Source organism: Thermobia domestica, chromosome 13 (assembly GCF_964235325.1).
Source record: "Thermobia domestica chromosome 13, izTheDome1.hap1.1, whole genome shotgun sequence".
NCBI classification, from domain to species: Eukaryota; Metazoa; Arthropoda; class Insecta; order Zygentoma; family Lepismatidae; genus Thermobia; species Thermobia domestica.
In genome coordinates, this window is record NC_137466.1 from 141962834 (window position 1) to 141980657 (window position 17824).

Here is a 17824-nt window from a genome sequence, read left to right on the forward strand (position 1 = left end):
ATAAACTTCTTTTGGGGATCCATTCTAATCACACCATTTTTTACTTCTGACAACATATTTTTGTTCATTTTCGTTCATTTTTGGATTTACATACAGAACTCAACAGTTGGATAATTAACTTTTAGACCAGTGTATTTGATTTTTATTCCATCTTTAACGATCTCATCAATCATTTTATCTGTTAAGTGTTTTGTAAATCTAGGTGGAAGAAAAACCTTGAACTTCTCACACTCAGCTAATATGCTCTTCCCAAACTTAGTTTTAATCTTTTCCATTTTCACAATCTTATATTCTGTATTTAATTCTAATTCTCTTAATCCAATAACCTCTTTTTGTTCAAGACTTCCAAGCTTGTTTAAAAATCAACGTGTTTTGCCATCGTATTTATTATATAGAAAATCAATCTTCAATTTTTATCTTCACTAAAAAATATTTAATCATTTTTTATCAATTTCGTTTGATGGAAAAATTTCCATAAAACAATCGTTAATGAAAACAGTTTGAGGGTATCTTTTCGATACCCTTATGCCCGTTGATATTTTGCTAACTAACTAAAACTCTTCTACTACTTTTTCATTCTTGGGATCATATGTAAAGTTCTTTCGTCCAATTAAAATCGCATAACATCTAGTATCAGCAGCCACACCTTCTGAAAAGTCTACAACAATATTTATGTTTGTTCTTTCATTTACTGATACATTCTTTCTCTTACTACAATTAATCAAATACATTGGTCTGTTGTCTATAAACTCTTTAGGGTCATAGTACATTTCGGTGTTGCCACACGTTATTCTCTTAAATACAGTATAATCTTCGTACATCTTAAAGTAATCCTTGTTAGCAATATCTAAGTTTCTTGATTCTTTTGGAAATACCTCATTCCTCCCATTCTTAAGATAGATATTCTTTACCATACAATGATCAAACTTACTTGCATCTGCTGTTTGTTTACCACTTCTATCAGTTTGGAACATTACAACTACGAAATCAGGCATATCAAATTGTCTAGAATTAAATTGAGTAGTAACATCAAACTCCAAGAAAGAACCTACAACAGCCTTTTGAACACATTGATAAGTATGGAATGAAAACATGATTTTGGGTTCTTTAAGAATGTTCAACTTTAACCTGTTTTCATAATTAGATTCGTATTCAACAATAGGCATTCTTATCTCCATACTTTTTATTGTTATTTTTCCATCATGAGGAGCTGCTCCTGATCCAGTCCATTTGTACAAGACATCGTTATTGTTGTTAGCTTTTGTAAATGTTATTCTCAATCCACCTTTCCACATAACCTCTTTATAATCACTTAAGAAGCCTGGAATTAATCTTAATGGATACAAAACGCTAAAGTCCTTTCTTAGACCAAGTTTATCATCTGTTTCAAATCCTGCTTGTTTTAAATATTCAACTTCTGGTTTGGAAATCTTTAATGTTCTGATAGCTGTAGATGTTATCCCTGGTAGCTCAATTTTGTCTATAACAACACCATGCTTTCTAACCTCAATTTGAGAAAAGAAGAATGGGAAGAAGTTATCTACAAGTTTGATAGTATCATTTGCACCAAATGTTCCTCCAGCTGATGCACCAACAACTTCAAAAGTCATATGACAATCTGCTTTGTGTGGATGTACGAACCCATCCCCCACATTGAAATCAAACTCAATATCTTTGTTAGCTTCATTCAAATTATTAAATGTTCTTGTGTTAGCTTTAAAGCTTTGTAACTCGTATCTTTCAACACTATCCACTTATTATAAAGAAAATCTTGAAACAACGCTTTGATGGGATATACCCATAAAAGAATCATTGGTCCTTCACATGTGAAGGGCCTATTAACAATCAAAAACTTATAATCCCCATCCTAACTTAACCTTAGCATTCATAGCAGTACCAACTCCAAAAGCAGCTAATCGTTCACCAATTGGCGCATCACTACTAAATGCTCTTTTCCGTGCTTTAGTTTCCAGTTCCTTATCTGCAATATGTCTTGACTCTGTATCTTTATTGTCTCTGTAGTATATATCGTGTTCTTTACAAGCCTCATCTAATGGGTTAATACCTTCATCACCTCTCTCTAACCTTTCTTGAAGCTTGGTCCCTGGCCTGCAAAATCTAAAACCTGGAATATGTAATTCAAATGGGAGTTTATTAATCAAATCATTTACTAACCCTTTCCCAAGCTTCTCATCATTCCAGAATCGTGGTGGTAATGTATTTAAGATCTTAATCAAATAACCTATACCTTTTGCATCAGTAGGAATAAACTGTGCAAGCTTATTATTAATCATACTCACTATACCTACTTTCTCATTGTAAAAGTTATGATTACCAGCCCTTTCTTCTCCATCTATAACTATTAACCCTGGAACTCCAGACATATTTTTATACCTTTGTGTACCAGTCGGGTCCAATGGACCTAGAGTATTATATTGAGACCCTCTAGCCATATAATTAAATTTTGGGGAGAAAATTAACAACGAAATACTAAACAATGTCATTTTTGCAATGCATTTATAACGAATTAATAAAATACACTTCGTAGTTATCGTAGTTATACCGTACACTAAGATTATGGTAACTTAGTAGTATTATTATTTCTTTACATGATCTCAAATTTAAATTCTAATTTTTAGGCATAATGAAATAGTCAACCTTTTACATACACGTAATAACAACATTAGATTACAAGAAGCAAATATTTGCTTCCAAAAAACTGAAAATTACGATCCCTTTGCCTTTTCTTTTGCATTTAACGTTAGTGTACGAAACATTTTTCACAAACAACTCTGCTATGCTCAGAACACATATTTGTCTTGCATTTGGTAGAGAAAATTCTTGTCTTGCGATCCTGTTTCGATTTGCAGATCCCGCATCGAGCTTTCTTTTTGGGCGACTTTTTTCGTGAGCTGATGAGTTTCTGTGTGGCTTCTCTTCTGTGGAAATTGTTCTCCAATATGGGCCAATTGTTTGCCGAGGGAAATCAGGAAATTACGGCGTTTCAATCTCTGCCTCTTGTCTTTCTTCTGTAGTAATAAGAATGTAATATAAGCCTTGAGTGCGCTTATATCAATCATGTTGAAGAACACCACCAGAGGCCATCTTGTCAATCGCTATGTGCTGTAACAGCGGGTCATCTGGTCCATAGTGTCCACGCCAGCCTTTGTTTTGTTATAGTAAAGGATTACTTCTGGCTTTTTCTCTGCTGTAGAAGTGTCAACTTCAGGCTGGCTAAGAATTGTACTCAGAAGAGCATCAGTTTTGTACTTCTTTGGACAGTAGGAAACTATCATGGCATTCTGTTCGAATCCAAACAAACTGCTTCCTACAGCTCTACTTTTATCCGCTTTGGTAAATTAAGTTGGGTGTTCTGGCTTGCTCTTCCGTATAGTTCAGGTGTAGGTGAGTTTTCGTTCCTTGAATCTGCGTGCAAGAGAAAGACTTGTAAAGAAGTTATCCCCAGCAATATTTCTACCACCACCAGCAATTTCTTCTGTCAGTTGAAGAACGACTCCTTCCCCTTGATTGACTTCGCTTCCCTGTTCTGAACTTTTTCCGCTATATATTTGCATCTTCCACACATACCTTGTGATGCTATCATAATAACCCAGAACTTTATTCGATATTTACCCGGTTTACTCGGTATGTATTGCCGAAAGGGACAACGTCTACGAAAAGTCACAAGCTGTTCGTCCATCGTCATGTTATCTCCGGGAATATAAGCGTCCTGTAGAGTTTTAACCCAGTCTTCAAACACTGCACGAATTGGAGACAGTTTATCATCAGGTCTTCTCTGGCGCCTGAGCTCTGCATCATCAAAACATAGAGCGAAATGGATTTGTTGAAAACGATTCCTGCTCATAATGGAATTGAATATAGGTCGATCATTTTCCTTACTCTAGAGCTACCTAGTTTCTTCATTATTTGATTTTTATACCCCAATAAGTATTAGCATTGCCGATATATTTCTGAAGGAACACTAACAGGTTTGAATTCACGAGGAAATTTTATCCTACCTTCCTTGTTAGTCCACTTGCAGATTGTTTCCAGAATGTTCCTACGAAAAAATAGACAAAAAGCAGATTAATCATCATCTTCCCTGTTAGCATACCGTGTAGGACCACGGTCCTTTCTAGTTACATTGGTAGCAGCAGCACGCCCGCTACTGGTAGTGAAGGGTAATAAATTTCAATGTTCTAATCCACTTCTAGAGCGGAAAATTGCTTCATCTTGCACGTCGCTGTCACTAACATAATACTGATAACGAAGAATAAAGAACACGCTGACGTTAATTCTGCCATCTATGATCCACAATGTAAATCAAAACACAGTTTGAAACAGTATTCCTATTTAAAGTGTACAGTGGGTCCACTGGACCCACCTGGTACACAATGCTATAATTTTTATATATACCCCCTGACTTAAAGGAACAAAGCATTTCTGACATAACATGGGAGAGGAGCACCATAAAGAAAAAGTCAGGAAATATTAGCGACCACCCACGAAAACTTACTATGTAATTGATAAACGAAAAGTCATATGGGTCCAATGGACCCGTCTGGGACTCCCAGGGTTAACCGATCAATTAACTTTCTCACATCATCCATCCATATACATTCTTTAGGTATCTCTGTATATTGTTTAATTCCTTCACCAGTCCTTTTAGGTGTTGTATTCTTTTTAGGAGTTGGGGGTAAAGTTGGTTTAATATAATTATCCCAAATAGGCTTGATAATATTAATGTACTTTGATCCTCTACTAGACGCTTTTTATCTCGATTATATTTTTGGAAGGCAGCATCTGAGTCTATTATTATTTCCTTGTATTGTTCAAAATCATCATCATCATAATCTTCAATGGTTTTACTAGTATTCATCGTTAACAATTCCCATAGACCTTCTGTTCCTTTATGTTTTGCCATTAATTATCAAATCATCGCCATTCACTTTAACTTCCAAATTTCCTATCTTGTTTATTATTTTTCCATCTTCTTCTACAGTTCTTATTCCAAACACAGTATCATTTCTTTTACTATAATATTTCGTTGCAATCTTACCAAATGACTGTGCTGTTGTTAAAGGTTCTACTCCTTCCACTTTGTCTTTAATTTGTTTTCTCATTTGTTTTATTTCTCCCGTTATAGGCGTATCACTACTACTTGGAGAACTATTATAAGTTATCTTTTTAGGTGTTTCTAGTAGACTAGGATCTATTGAAGCTGTCTTATGTGCAACTGGAACAAGTTCAGTTATTAGATTTTTATTTTGTTCTGCTACTTCTTTGATCTCACTTCCCAAGTTTTGAATAGCATCAATTACAGGCTGTTCTTGTGTCTTAAATTTATCGTATATACCTGCTCTTTCTTTCTTCCAAGATTTGAAGCCCTTTATCAAGAACTCCTTCAACTTAATATTCTTATCAATTTCTTTCTCATCCATTTATTGTATAGCAAACGAACGAACGTCAATGAACGTCAATGAACGTTAAAGAACGTCAATAAACGTCAATAAACGTTAAAGAACGTCAAACGTTAAAACGTCAAACATCAAAAAACGTCAAACGTCTATAAAGTGTTTTATCTTGTTCTTATACTTACCATTGTTTACCTTCCTTGTCATATCAATTACTATGAAACCATAATCTTCTTGCCAACATTTTGAACATATCTCTTTAAATTTATCATAAGACATATCTCCTCCAACAAACTCGTTATACACATGTTTAAGATTAGTATCATCTTGTCTGAATATCCATAGGAAGTTAACGTTATCTCTTATAAGCTGCTTAGGTACTTTTGAATATGTTTGTGCAAGATAGAAACAGTCTAAATGTCTATGCCTACCTCTTGTAAAGTAATTTCTAACAGTATCTTGATTCTCCAAAATGTAATCGTCAAACACAACAACAGAGTATTCTTCACATTCATCAATAGGCACAATAGAATTATTACCGCTTAAGAACGTTGCTATTTGTTACTTAAACTTTAGTTCTGCTTTCTCAAATCGATCTTTTAACTGCTCATACTTTGGCTGATTCATGCTTTTAGAATATATATAGAAGTAATTATTGTTTAACCAACCTGGCTGTAATAAGAAGTTAAATAGCAAAAACGTTTTACCAAACGCCGACGGACCCACGATAAGACAACGAACATCATCAGGTATAAGCTCTCCATTTCTTTTCTTAGCTGTTGTTTCTTTTATCATCTCTTTTACATCCCAATTAATAGTTTTCTTACTCATTTATTATAGAGAAAATCAGGGGTCCACCAACACTGGACCTCTTTCAAACAGTTTGAGGATGAACTGTAGGGTGAGCGTTTTGCTCACCCTTAAGAACATTTTGGACATTCGAATACAGCGAGGCACCTTTTATGATCTTATATCTTTAAGTTGTTCTCTGATCTTAAGCAACGTATCTTTTATATATTCGCTATCCATTTCACCATTTAGTGTTATTATCATCTCTAACTGTTCTTTAAATGAGTTAATACAAGTGACAATGGTTTTATATTCGTCTTTTCTTCTGCTTATGTTTAGCTTAGAAGACAAACCTGTTATTATAGCACTTCCAGTTGCAAGAGACGTTGTTAATATTGAGTAAATTGTTACAGGTATAAAAATATTAATAAACCCAGTTGTTGCAGAAAGAATAACTGATAACGTGATCAAAGAGTAGTATGCATATTTAACAATTTGTAGTTTTCTCTTTTTCTTCTTTAAACTGTATTCTAACTTTTGAATGACATCTTCTATTAGCTTGATTACTTTCTCTCTTGGAATATCTCTAGGTAAATCAAACTCATTCATTTATTATATAATAAATGGCTAAGGTATTTAAGCTAACGAGTGATACTTCGGTTTTAAAGAAGAATCTCCATTACGAATTAGACAACAGTAACAACTACTTAAGCATAGGACTAGTTGGGTTTTACAGTACATATCTAACTCCAATCATAACAACAGAAAAAAACAGTTTCTCATATGGTGATAGGCAAGTTTTTATACCAGAAGGACAATACAGCTTAAACAGTCTTAATGAATATTTAAAATCTCAATCCATCAACATAACATTATCAGAAGATCATTTAAGAAATAGAGTTAAAATTGAAACTGATAGTAATGATGTTACAATTGGGAGTATAGGCACTGTCCTCGGGTTTAATGTTTTTGAAGTTTTAGAAAAGAACAAAACACATATTAGAAGTAAGTTGCCAAAGTTTCACCCATTCGATACAATTAATGTTCATTGCAATATAGCAGATGGCATGTTTGTTAAAGATACAGAATACACACATAGAGAAACAGGAATTATAGCATCATTCAAAACAGATGCCGAGTTCAAACATAGTATTATTTACGAGCCTACTTATCCATTATTTTTCCATATATCCAAAGACAAGGTTGACAATTTTGAGATAAGGATAACAGATGAGAATGATTCCTTAATTGATTTTGGTGGAGCAACAACAACTGTTCTTTTGCAAACTAAGATTTTCTCTTAGATAAATAGGAAGATGTGTTCTATTAAAGGTTGTATGTTTAGTGTTCCTTATAACGAACTAAAGGATCTAAATATTGATCATGTATTAACAAAGAAACAACTTAACGATAAAGCCAAGAAAATTAAAGAAGGTAAAGGAATGGATTTAACTTTAACTACTGCACAAATGAAAAAGATTAAGAAAGAGCATATTGGTGGTTTTATCTTTACAATTCCAGCCATTCTAGCAGCTTTAGGAGCAGTTGGCTCATTAGCAGGTGGTGCAGCAGTGATTACTAAAACTGTACTTGATGCTAAGAAGAATAAACAAGAACTTGAAGAACAAAAAAGACACAATATGGCTATGGAAGAAAAGCAGGGGGCAGGTAAACCCAAGAAGTCAAAAAACTAAAACCATTCACCAACTTCGATATAGAGAGGTTGGCTAAAAATTAAAGATAAAACGATTTAGAGATGTATTTATGAGTGATGAACTTCCACAAAAACCTTATGTAAATGAGTGTGGTGTAGTTAACCTTGATAAATCAGAAAACATTGGTACTCATTGGATATGCTATTGGAAAGATAACAACATAAAGTACGTGTTCGATTCTTATGGTGGTGTTCCTCCTAAACAACTGGTACAATATCTTGGTACCGAAAACTTCTTTTACAATGACGAACGAATACAAGACTTTAATTCAGTTATATGTGGCCATCTTTGTGTTAAGGTCTTAAATCTTCTAAATCAAGGATATTCTTTTAGTGATGTTATGTATATGATTAAAAATGATTAAGTGCTTTTATGGTTTGTATCCATAAAAGTTTTGTCGTTATCATGACTAAAAGCGACGACTACCGCAACGGGTTCATGAACGCAACTAAACTTTGTAAAGATGGCGGAAAGGAACAAACATTGGCAAGAAATTAAACGAAGTAAAAGAATGATTAAGATGTTTGGTAAATTTTTCCTCAGTCGACTTTACGACAATGCAATATTTATACAGCTATACAAACACAAACAAACTCCCGAACGGAAGATTTTCCGATTGCAAAATACACCATCATGACACAAAACAAAACATCAGAAGAAGATAAGAAAAAAAATTCAGAAGTTAAGGGCGGCAATTCACCGTCCTTACCAAAAACACATCCATATACAATCTTCATCAATGAGTCTGGGCTTTAGCGTAGCCCCCGGTAGGTTTAAGTGCTTTTATGGTTTACATCCATAAAAGTTTCTCTTTAAGATAAATATGGAAGCTATACACAATAGATTTTTAGATTATTTTGAGAAGCATGAGGATGAACTAGGTGCACTAGATAGATATAATTTTTATCAGTATTTTCAGGATGTTAGCTTGATAGACTTAAAACATAAAAACAACGTATATAATGTTATTGATCTATGGAAAAGGTTAATACCAAAATTTTTGTACACGGAAAAAGAGTTGGAAAAGTTACGCCCAATAATTACCTTAAAGGACTTGTTGTCGAATTATAGCTCTAGACCATTACAATGCAGTTATTGTGGTAGTAAGTCATTAACAAAAGGTGTGAGTAGTTACATTTGCGATGTTTGTTCTGTAGAGAGTGGTTGGGTTTACAGTACTTGTGAAGAAACGAAAGCTGCTTGCGTAAGAAAACCATGGTACGATAGTACAAAAAGATTTAAGTTACAGCTATCTCGTTTGCAAGCTTTACAGGATAGAATTATTCCCGAAGAGGTGCTCAAGGTGTTAAATGACGAACTTAGAGATATACCAAGAGATTTAATATCAACAAAAGATGTTCTAGAAGTACTAAAGAAAAACAAATACACAAAATATTATGATGATGTCTATTTAATACACTATCACCTTACCGATCAAAAACCATTAAAATTACAACATATGGAGGAAACACTTATAAACGACTTCGAAAATTTACACGAGGTCTTTAGGGAGTTGTATCCGGAAAGAGCATTGTTTATTAACCTGAAATGTGTATTGCACCATCTGTTGAAAAAGCACGATGTTCATGTTGATATTGATTTTAAACGCTCACCTAGACAAATAGAGATGTTAAAGAAATGTTTTGAAAAACTAGGATGGACATTTTCTGTATAATAAATGAGTATAGATATATTTGGCAATGTTAAAGATAGAAAAGGTGATGTTGATATTAGCGAAGAAAAATTAAAATTGTTGGAGAATTTAAATGATGTTGTTAGCGTAAGTCAGCTTAGATCGATAGAAGCCCAATTAGAGAACGATAGAAAACGATTTGAAGATGCATTAGAAACGTTACAAGACACATACATCAAGAAAGAAGATTTTCAAAAGGTTAGGATGGATACTACTAAATTGGTTATGCAGAAAGAAACCATGCCTCTACTATATCGATTAAGAGATAAAAACGTTAAGGAGCCAATCTTTAGAATATTTAATCTCTCTAACGGTTACAAATTTCTCTATAATGGAAAAATAATGCACATGGACTTAAGTTTGGATAAATACTTTCTAGATATATATTTGGGTGATACTTTGATTAAAGAGATACCTTTTGACTTTAAGAAGAACGATATAATTACGATTAAACCAAATAAAAATTCTGCTATGGAAAAAGGACAATTATTGTTTGTTGTGATATACATAGAAAGAGAGCTTTCCTAAAGACGTTTGCTATATAATAAATATGGATATCTTTGGTAATGTTAAAATGACACCAGAGTTAGATAATACAGTTGTGAGAAAAGATATTGCTATGTTGAAAGAAGAGCTTAACTTCATCAAACGGAGTTATGTTATAGAGCTTCATAGTCGATTGATATCAGAAAATGTTGAAACTCCGTTCTTTTTAATACATAATCTCTCTATCACATACAAATTTCTTTATAAAGGTAGGTTAATGCATATAGAGTCATCTTACAATACGTATTATATAGATCTATATTTAAATGATTCTCTAGTTGAAACTTTTCCATTGCACTTTAATACAAATCATAATTTGGCAATTAGACCATCTAAAGGTTCTGATCTGAAACATGGTAAATTACTATTGCTTCTTATTCATGTAGAAAGAGAAGACGAAGATAGTGATGATGATGGTGAGAATGTTGATAGTATAATATTAAACAGCGATAGTTATTGATTTTCTATATAATAAACAGGATGTATTGTGTTAAGTGTAAGAAAGTGACAGATACGAAGAAAGATACCATTAGAATTGAACAAACAAAGAATGGAAGATATCTAAAGAAAGGTATTTGTTCTGTGTGTGGTGTTACTGAAACTCAATTCGTTAGGAAGCCTGATTGACTAGAAGAAGGTAAAGGTGTTAGAGAAGACATTGTAGAAGAAATTCACAAACCATCTAGAAAAAACTTTGACAGATTAAGTGTAGTTATAAAAGGTATCGATGATCTTTGGCAGGCTGATCTTGTAGAAATGGATAGCGGAGTATTAAAAGGTGTTTCCAAAATCAATAAAGGTTATAAGTATTTGCTAACGATTATAGATGTGTTCTCGAAATATGCGTTTGCTGTTCCTGTTAAAGATAAGAGTGGGAAGAATGTTACAGAAGCATTCGAATCCATATTAAGAACGAGAAAACCTAGTAACTTACAAACAGATCAAGGTAAAGAGTTTTACAATAAAGAGTTTAAGAAGTTGATGGAGGAAAATAAGATTAATCACTACTCAACCTATAGTGGTAAGAAAGCTTCTGTGGTTGAAAGATTCAATAGAACGCTTAAGCAGAAGATGTGGAAAAGGTTCACAACACAATGGAACTACAAATGGGTAGAGATATTACCAACACTAGTTAAAGAGTATAATCATCAAATTCATAGAACAATTGGCTTAAAACCTATAGAAGTTAACAAGAAGAATGAGAGAACAATATTGGAGAAAGTGTATCAAAAAGAATATAAGCGTGTTAAGCCCAAATACAAGTTAGGTGATCATGTTCGTATAAGTAAGTTGAAAGGGCTATTTGAGAAGGGATATACACCTAATTGGTCAACAGAAGTATTTGTTATTAGTGAAGTTATTCCATCTAATCCGCCTACATATAGAATTAAAGATTTAGAAGAAGAGGATGTGCAAGGTAGATTTTACGAACCAGAACTATTAAAGACGAAACATAAAGATGAATACTTGGTAGAAAAGGTGTTAAGAAAGAAAGGTGATAAAGTATATGTCAAATGGTTAGGTTTTGATGATTCACATAATAGTTGGATAGATAAGAGTAATGTTGTAGTGTAAATATAAATGTTTGTCTTTTATGGAATAATAGCCATAAAAGGATAGTTCGAATGAGATAAGGGGGTAACGAAACGATACCCCCATAACATATATTTCCAGCGCTTGTATTCCAGCTGTGGAAATTATCAAAAAAGCGATGGGAACGATTCTACCAACCGCTCTATGTACACAATCAAAGGTGGAAAAAGGCTTGATGACTGTTGAGAAATAAAGAATCAAAAGAAGTAATAGATTATATTTCAAGGGCTCACATGCGAGCCGATCAAATCTTTCAAAAAATAACCGACTCCTCTAATCATAGGGGTCGCTTTTCAACGCTACTAAGTTGTGTCAGAGTGCTGGTAAAAGGTTTAGAGATTGGAAATGCAGCAAACATAGCATAGGGTTGGTCTCTTACATAAATCAAAGCCGGTGCGGGATATCTGGCGCCGGCTACGAAGTAACTGGGGATAATAAAGATTCTAAAGAGTTATTAGATTACTACAACATACTTCGAAGTTCCTCCGAATGTAGGAAATTCAGAGCTACAACTGGAGTCCGCCAGCACTGGACCCCTTTCAATAGATAAGAGTAATGTTGTAGTGTAAATATAAATGTTTGTCTTTTATGGTTATTATGCCATAAAAGGTTGGTTTAAATGAGATAAGGGGGTAACGAAACGATACCCCCCATAATATATAGTTCCAGGGTCGTTATTTATTCCGGCTGTGGAAATTATCAAAAAATAAGCACCTCCTCATATACGAGGGGTCGCTCCAAAACAAAGTTACATACAAACAAATCAAGGTCCCGATAACGATTTCGAAAATGATTAAATAAACATTTTTATATAATAAATATGAGTACTATGGATAATTCTCCTAGTTTAAACGATATTTGTTACGAGCAGATCAAGGATCAGTATTGGTATGGAATTTTTGGTGACTTTAAACTGATTATAGACAAGAACACTGGATACTTCAATGCTACTAAGCTGTGTCAGAGCGGTGGTAAAAGGTTTGATCATTGGTTAGAAAACACTCAAAAGAACTAATAAGGTACTACAGTGAAAAAACCGACTCCCAGCTTCCTGGTAGTCGTTCTAAGTATCTAGTAAAAGGTGGAGGGGATACAGAAACCAATGTTATTATCTCAGGAACATATGTCTACAAAAAGATATTTCTTGCTATTGCCTTATGGATATCTCAAGACTTCTACGACAAATGCTATGATATTATCGAAGACTATTTCGTTTCTAATTTTAAACAAATTCAAGAAGACCAAGAAGAGCTGCAATCAAGAGTAGAAGAGATAGAACAACAAATGGGGCAATTACGATTGCACAATCAAGAACTAGAAAGCAAAGTTGATTATCTTAAAACAGTTGCAGCACCATATACAGAAGATCCAGGAAAGATACATAGGCTATTCATTATCAAGAAAAACCTTACTAAAGAACAACTTGAAAATGTACTCCTTTACTATGACGAAGAAGAACGAGATCAAAAAGAAAGAATAGAACGATATAAGTATTGGGTTGGAAGAGTACAAACATACAATTACGAAAGTAGGATTAAACAACTCAAACTTAAGTATCCAAGTATGAGTATTGTGCTTAACATCGATGATCCAAACTCTATCAACTTATACAACAGAGCTAAAGAAAGATATGATGATAGAATAACTTGGCACGGTTCGCATATGAACACAGATTTAAGTGATATAGATCTTGTTGACAGGTTTATTCAGTTAAGAGACATTTAAGTATAAAAAAATACGAGAAACTAAATATACTATTGCTTTTATGGTTTAAACCATCAAAGTACAATTTCAAGCGTTAAACAAACCATCTGTTGCAACATCGAACGCTAAATTCAGCATACTACCTAAATCAGGATTATTATGATATTTTCTTATTATGGCTCTCCAATCTACGTAATGTCTAAATATATATATAAAATCTACAGAGAGGTCTTGATAAATTGAAATGTTATGCCAACGAACTCTGTCTTTGAACTCTGCAATAAATTCTTCTGTTAAATTTTGAGACATTGAAATCATTTCCCAATCTACTTTGTCAGCGTAATCTCTTATAAAGTTTTCTGATAATTGACGAGTTCCAGATATGTACCACCAATTAACTCTATCTGCATGTTCTCGTATAAAGGCTTCAGAGAGTTCGTTTTTGTAAGATATAGCATCAAAATCAACTTTATCTATAAACTCATTAATAAATTCTTCAGATAGCTTTTGGTGATACGATACTTCTTTCCAATCAACTCTATCTGCAAATTCTCTTATAAAGTCTTCTGATAAGTCTTGGCTTCCTGAAATAATCTCCCAATCAACTTTATCAGCTAATTCTCTTATAAACTCTTCCGATAAATTTTTCCATAAACATATTTCAATCAAATTAAGTTTCTCCTGATATTTGCGTATGAAGTCTTCTGTAATGTAATCATAGTTATATTCCTCCTCATAATCATCATAACCTATAGATAACCATTGCTCATTAGTTAGTGAATCTAATATCTCATCGGATAAGTTCATAACGTTCGCATAGAGAATGTTTTGTGTAAGAAATGAGTTGTTTTCTTTAGTGGCCTTCTTGAACAAATGATCTAACATACCTATGGACACGCTAAAATTTATTTTGTCTTTATCATTATAACCACCAATATCTAAATATTTACATACACAATCAAATACAGGTTTGTAAGATAATATTTCCTTAGCAGTAGTCATGTTCGTTTTTATTCTTAGATTTTTAAAATTTATTTCATTTTTGTTGGTTTTGTATATAATAAATATGGAGAAAGAATTTGATTTATTACATGATAGACTTAACCTCATTCATGAAGATCTTAAACTTTTAGCAGCACTACTAGAGAAGCAAATACTGTTAAAGGAAAAAGAGTTATTAGTAATGCAACAAAAAACATCTGATTTGAGTAGTGATGATGAATACAAATATGGTAGTGATGATTATGATGATGATGATGAGTAAGCTTACAAAAATGAATCAGTTTTAAATGTGTATATGTGACTTTGATGGGCTAATCCCATGAAAGTTCTAGACTAACACAACGAGGAAACATATGTAGGCAATGGCAGACGCGTGCAGATGTTTAAACGATGTGTTAGAAAAATGAAAATGAACTGAAATAACCCGGTGAAGAGTACTAACGAAGATTTTCTATATAATAAATAAGATGAGTAATTATAATAAGTTTCCTGTAGTAGAGTTAAGACGCCAATGTAAAGAGAGGAGAATCAGAAGATATTCCCGATTAAGAAAAGCAGAACTGATAGACCTTCTTAAACAACATGACGATGAACAAAGCAGGAGACAGATAAGAAATATATACCCATTTAAACAAGAAGTATTTGAAGAACCAAGAATCAAAGTTGAATCACAACCAATCGATGTAAAACTTAAAAGCACAGCATTCAAATCAAGATTAGAAACATGGAGATTTACAACAGATTACAAAGAACATGATCCTCTAGAGCAATATATCACCTCAACATCGAAAGCTTTAATAAATAGATTGAACATCAGCTTACAAAAACATGGATCGTTAAAGGCTAATCTCCTAATAAGCTGCCAATATAAGAAAGGTAAAGAGATTCAAGACATTTACTTCAACATTAATAACAAAGAGGTATTCCAATCAACCAATCTAAAAGAATTCTTAAGTGATGCTAAACAAATATTACGAGCAAGAATGGATGAGTTCCAAGCTAGAGGTTCTGGATGGGCTCTTACAAATATAAACTACTTAGAGTTAGCTCTTAATAAATATGCACCATATAGAGGATCATCATATATAGAACTACCAAATAAAATCAAAAGGAAACAAGCTGTTATCAATGTAAAGAACAAAGATGAAAAGTGTTTCTTGTATTCAATTGCCTCTGCATTGCATCCTGTTGAAAAACATCCACAACGGCCACTAAAGTACAAGCATATCGTTATAGACTTAGAAGAAAAATTAAAAGATATTCATTTTCCTGTAAAACTAAGTGACATCCCAAACATTGAAAGACGACTCAATATATCATTTAACGTTTATACATATAATGATGATGGAAAGTATACAATATACGATTTATATCATACTAAAAACAAGAAAGACATCAATGTGAATTTATTATATGTAAAAGAACAAAATGAAGACCAAGTTAAAACACACTATTGTTGGATTAAAGATCTAAGTAGATTAGTAAGCAGCCAAATAACTAAATGGAGAGCTCGAAAATACTTATGTGATAGATGCTTGTTATATTTTTACTCTCAATGTGCATTAGATAAACACGAAAAAGATTGTTCCACTCACGAAGCTGTTAAGATAGAAATGCCACCGAAAGATACATACGTTGAATTTAAAAAACTATCAATTTACGATGAAGTTGCCATTTACGATTTACGCTGATTTTGAATGTCTGCTACATAAGGTTATGGGATGTAAACAATGTTATCCAGAAGATGAGTCATATACCAAAAAATATCAACAGCACAAACCATCTGGATTCTGTTACTATATTGTAAAAAGTGATGGGAGTAAAACTAATCCTGTTGTGTATAGAGGTAAAGATGCAGCAAAAAAGTTCATAAGAATGTTAAAGAAAGAAGCTAAACAAATATCAAACATATATAGTCAAAATAATGAACTGCCATTAACACGTAAACAGATAAGAGTTCAACCAATCCGAATCCTGTTCTTACTGTAAAGTAAAATATACACCAGAAAACTACAAAGTTAAACATCACGATCATATAACAGGAGAGTTTGTAGCTGCATTATGTAACAACTGTAATTTGAAAGTTAGAATACCTAAGTTCGTACCAGTGATTATACATAACTTATCTGGATATGACTCTCACTTGTTTATAAAAGAGCTAGGATGTAATAAAGAACAAATAGAATTAATACCTAATAACGAGCAACGCTACATATCATTCAGTAAAAAAGTTGGAACTATCAAATTAAAATTCGTAGATTCATTTAGATTTATGGCATGTAGTTTAGACAAATTATCATCAAACCTAACGAGAGAACAAATGGTGCACACACAACACTTCTATCCTGATGAAGAACAATTTAACCTTGTAACAAGAAAAGGTGTTTACCCGTACGATTATGTTAACAATTGGGATAGGTTTAGAGAAAGAAAATTACCACCAAAGGAAGCATTCTACAACAAGCTTAACAACACACATATAAGCGATGAGGATTATAAGCATGCAAAGAAAGTGTGGAAAACATTTAAAATTAAGAATCTCGGACAATACCATGACTTATATCTAAAAACCGATGTGTTGTTATTAGCAGATGTGTTTGAGAACTTTAGAAAAACATGTCTTAAAGCTTATGGTCTCGATCCAGCTTGGTATATGACAGCGCCAGGTTTAGCTTGGGATGCAATGTTAAAGATGACAACTATAAAACTAGAGTTATTAACTGATTACGATATGGTATTGATGATAGAGAAAGGTATAAGAGGCGGGATTAGTCAATGCTCAAAAAGATATGTGAAAGCAAACAATAAGTAAATGGAAGATTACGATAAGGATAAAGAAGATTCTTACTTAATGTATCTAGATGCCAATAACTTGTATGGGTGGGCAATGAGTCAATATATGCCGTATAAGGGATTCAGATGGTTAAGTGAAGATGAGATAAGAGAAATAGATTTCACAAATATACCTGATGATTCTGATACTGGTTACATATTAGAAGTTGATCTTGAATATCCTAAAGAATTGCATGACTATCACAAAGACTACCCATTAGCACCTCAAAACATGTGTCCACCTGGTTCAAAACAATCAAAACTCTTAACAACCCTATATGACAAAGAAAAATATGTAATTCACTATCGAAACCTAAAATAATGTCTTTCACTTGGATTAAAACTTACCAAGATACATCGAGTAATAGAGTTCGAACAATCAGATTGGTTAAAGAAATATATTGATTTAAACACGCAGATGAGAACTAGAGCAACAAATGACTTTGAAAAAGACTTCTATAAGCCCATGAACAATTCAGTTTTTGGAAAGACTATGGAAAATATTAGAAAGAGATGTAAACCTATAAAAATAGAAT